This window comes from Fukomys damarensis, unplaced genomic scaffold (genome assembly GCF_012274545.1).
Source record: "Fukomys damarensis isolate Sample0158 unplaced genomic scaffold, DMR_v1.0_HiC HiC_scaffold_13, whole genome shotgun sequence".
Taxonomy (NCBI): Eukaryota; Metazoa; Chordata; class Mammalia; order Rodentia; family Bathyergidae; genus Fukomys; species Fukomys damarensis.
In genome coordinates this window covers 34,627,970-34,632,382 of record NW_022900925.1, presented here as the reverse complement: position 1 = coordinate 34,632,382, position 4,413 = coordinate 34,627,970, and positions in this window count along the sequence as shown.

Below are 4,413 nucleotides of genomic sequence, written 5' to 3'. Positions count from 1 at the left end.
CTCTCTGTCTCCTGCGCTTTTGGGAGGTTTAACGACAGAATGAAAAGCTCTCCCCATAAAGTGTCCATCTGGGTGGGGGGTGTAGGAGGCCGCTCCAGGGCTCCAAGGAGAACCCGAGAATGCGCCCGAGGAAGCAGTCGCTAGCGAATGGGGTGCGGGGACTTCGGGAGCCTTGGGCTGGGAGCCTGGGGAGTAGCAGCGCCCCGGCTCCTTCCCGATGCCCCCCTCCGCCCCCGTGCGCTATAATGAGCGGCTGTGGCGCCTGGGTGCCTACGACACCCCTTCCCCGGGGAGCTTGGCCACTGCCTTGAAGATCGAGGCCCCGGTCCGGGGTGAGGCGGAGCGAGGGGGAGGAGAACCAACCCTCCCCCGCGGAAAACAGGCGAAGAGCGGAGCCCCGGGACGCGCCAAGTCCGGGCAGAAGGGGAAATGGGCCTCTACTTGTTGCCCGGGAAAGGGGGTTCTGGGTTTCCGCAGAAGGGTGGAGAGAGATGCCTGCCAGGAGAGGAGAGGGAGGAAAAGAGGGGGCAGGGGGTGGAAGGACGGAGGGATGGAGGCAGGGAGGGAGAGGGAGAAGCACAAAGAGAGCAAGAGGGGCCTGGGGCAGAGTCTTACAAAATCCCAAGTCCAGTTGGGAAAGAGAATCCCTTACCCGCTCCCCAGGGACCTCGGGAAGTCTGGGGGAGCCCAGCCTGGCTAACTGACCACCAGGCTGTAAGGTTCTGGGCCCCACGATCGATTGCAGGGCTCTGGCCTGTGGAGATGCCCACCCCGGCCTCTCTGCCCACCCGTGGGCCAGGAAGCCCAGGACACTGTCCCAGGTGCCCTTACACTTGCACCAAGCTGAGGACCCCACTCTGCCTCCTCCAAGCTCCAGGTTTCCTTAGAAGGAAGAGAAGGGGGAGCCCCGCCCTTCAGAATCACAGGCCCGAGGCCTCTCAGCCGGGGCCTATTGTACGGGACAATTCAGAAGGTCCAGGTTGTTTCACAAATCAGTCTTTGGAGATGTTTTGTTTCCGTGGCTATTCCTCCCAAAGCAAGACCTTTGCTGTGCTTTTTCTAGAACTCTCTCTTTTTCTGGAGGAGGCAGGCGTTTTTTTTTTTTTCCATTCTTTGGAACAGATCACCCTGAGCTCTGGGTGGGATCAGTCCCACTCCCTGGAGACCTGAACCTGAACTTGAGCCTCCTCGGCCCCGGAGGGAGTCCCTACAAGCCAGAGTTGCTCGGAGTTATAGGGATGCAGTATGTATTCTGTAGTGCACTCAGTAAACGTTGCTAATAACTGAAGACGGCAAGCAAAGAATTCTTGTTAGATTGCATTGCCTTGGAAGACAGCACGAAAGAAGCCCCTTGTAGTGGCCCACGCTTGTAATCCCGGGCACTTTAGGAGACTGAGGCAGGAGAATTAACAAGTTCAGCCCCAGCCTGGGTAACTCAGTGAGACCCTGTCTCAGAATAAAATAAAAAGGGTTGGGGGCTGTAGCTCAGTGGTCGAGCACTTGCCTAGCACGCATGAAGCCTCTGGGTTCCATCTTAGCATGAAAAGATAGGAAGGGCCAGGCGTGGTGGCGCACACCTGTCATCCCAGCCCTCGGGAGGCTGAGGCAGGAGGATCGCTGTGAGTTTGAGACCAGCCTGGGCTACACAGTGACTTCCAGGTCAGCCTGAACTACATAGTGAGACCCTGTCTCAAAAAACCAAAAATAAATAAATAACCCAAAAACAACAACAGCAAAGAAGGAAGGAAGGAAAGAAAGAAAGAGACAGAGAAATGTTGTTGATGTTAACTCTGCTAGTTACGTGACGATGTTCAGTTTGCGGAAATTCCTTGGGATTTTTGCACTTTTCTACACGGGAGAGAGTAATACCTCCATTTCAAAGGCAAAATAATTAAAAATCAGGGCTGGGGATTTAGCTCAGTGTTTCCACCACCTGCCTTGCAAGCGCAAAGACCGGAGTTCAATCCCAAGTACCAAAAACAATACTAATAATTAAAATTAAATTTTACAAATCCAGAACATCGGGGCCAGGGTGCAGCTCAGTGGTAGAGTACTTTCCTAGCATGCATGAGGCCCTGGGTTCCATCCTCAAAATCACAAAATATAATTTTTAAGACTTCAGGCTGGGGATTTAGCTCAGTGGTTCTGCCAACCTGCCTCACAAGGACAAGGACCAGAGTTCCCAGTGTCCACACACACAAAAAAAAAGACTTCAGAGCAGCATCGCCTGCAACTGATTTTTTTTTTTAATACAGTGCTCGAGCCCACACCGTGGAGACAGACAGTAGCTAAATTCCAAAGCAAGTTGCTGAATACAACTTCAACTTCACCCCAGGAATCTCCCCAGCCAGGCCGGAGGATCCTCTCCCAGATTCCATTTCTACACAAATACTGAGTTTTGTTTTGTTTCCCTCGCTCTGCTCTGCAATTTATTCCGTACCTACTGGACCCCCGGAAACAGGCCTGGACCTTTACTGGCACCCAAGTCTGTGTTCTGATTTCCTGTGTGTCTGTACCGGCAGGCACGGCTCTCTGTGGCGGGTCCTGGGTCTCAAGTAAGACCCGCTTAAGTCTCCTGTCTGTGATTCGCTGGTGACCACTCCCACCTCACAAAAAGGCTGTGATGGTGCCTTGCGTTTCTGTCGAAAGCCTGTCACAAATCCAATCAATAGCCCTTCTATCTGTCTTCCTGGGCGTGACTCTTTCGAAAGAAGCCTCCTGTTTTTATTTGGAAAGGACAGTTGTCCCAGAGTGCGGGTCACTCCTCCCTTGCGGATGAGAAACCCCGAGTAGGGAAACTGAGGCTCCGAGCTCTGGCATGGGGCTGTGTGTGTGTGTGTGTGTGTAATTCAGCCTGGATCGCTGCACAGCCCAGGCTTGCAGGTCCCCGGCCCTCCCCAGCCCGAGGAGTCCTTTGTGTCCAGCTGGGCAGAGCCACCCGGAGGAGCCCGGGCCCCTGGGGCTCCTTTACATACCCGCCAGACGCTTCCGAAGGTCAAGGCCAAGTTGAAAGTTTAGAGTCTGTTTACCTCCGGGAGCCCATTCAGCGCGGCCCGCACACCGCCGGTGACCTTTACAGCCCGGCCTTTGAGTGTGGCCGCCGCGCCCCCAGGGCTTCCGGCCACGGGGACTTGGCACCTCCGTGTCATCCCCGCCCCGCCCGGCTCGGGCCGCCAGCGAGTGGGAGGGGAGTCGCCCCCCGGCCGCTTGGGGACGTTTGCTAAATCGTGCTTTGGCCGACGGAGCGCCTGCTGCCTTCGGCCCCTCACTGAACGCAGTGGCGACGGGGACCCCGCAGCCCCGCAGTGAGGATTTATTCTCTGCAGCGGGGTCCCTTGCTCTTTCCTCAAAGCGGTGCCGCTGTCCCTGCGCGCTCCTGGGCTAGCGCGGCTCCTCTCCGCTGCTAGGGTCTAGGAAAACCGCCCTTTGGGGCTTGAGCTGCCCTCCCCTCTCTCTGTCCTCAGTGCGCGTCTGTTTCTCCCTCTCTGCTTTTTGTCTCCTGGCATCTTTCTTTACCGTTCATATCTGCTTTTGTTTCCTCTTATTTTTGTCCATTCCATCTGGATTCCCTTCTTCCCTTTTCTCTCTGTCACTTACTTTCTGGCTCCTCCTACTAACAAGTTATGCTAATCCCAAATCTCCCATTGTTTTCTTCCTCAGCTGTCAGTTATTTTTGTCTTGGTTTTCTGTTTTGTTTTCCTTCGCTGTCCCTTTCCTTCTCACCTCTGTTTCCCTCCAGCTCCCTCTCTCCGATTCCTTTCTCACCGGTCTCCGACCCTCTGGCACAGTTTTCAGTTGTTCTCCAGGTCTGGAAGGGGCCGGGCAGACGGCAGCCCCTGGCCGCCCGTGGCCTGCGAAGGAGCCCAGTGGCCTGGAAAGAGACTGGACCGCCCTGGGGAGCGGGGTGACACGGGCCTCTCTCCCTCACCAAGAGGTCTGGTGGGGTCGGTCCACGCCGGATGGTCGGACCACCGAGGCTGGACAGCCGCGGAGGCGGGCAGGATGGAGGCCCGGAAGGTCCTGTGACAGCCTCGGGATCAGGACCCTCTCAGGACACATGTAAGTGCCCGGGCTCTAATGGCGCCTGAAAAGCAAGGCCCCGGGAAGGAACTGGGAGTGGATAGCTGGAGGAAAGGCAGGAAGGAAAGGAGGAAGGACTGACACTGGGGGCTCAGCAGAGCCCCAGAGCCCCTGCCCAGAGGGGAAATCAGCTGCTGCTCGCTACTCGCAGCTGCAGTGTTTGCTGTACAGTAGGAAGACGCTGGCCCCAGAGCGCCAGGCCCCATCCTCCAATCCTGGGCTTTGCTCTGTCCAGGTCTGGCCTCAGCTCTCACCCCTCCGGGCACCCAATCCAGAGAACCCCAGGCTGGATCGGGCCCGACCACGTGGAATTCTGGGCCCTGGTGCTAAACA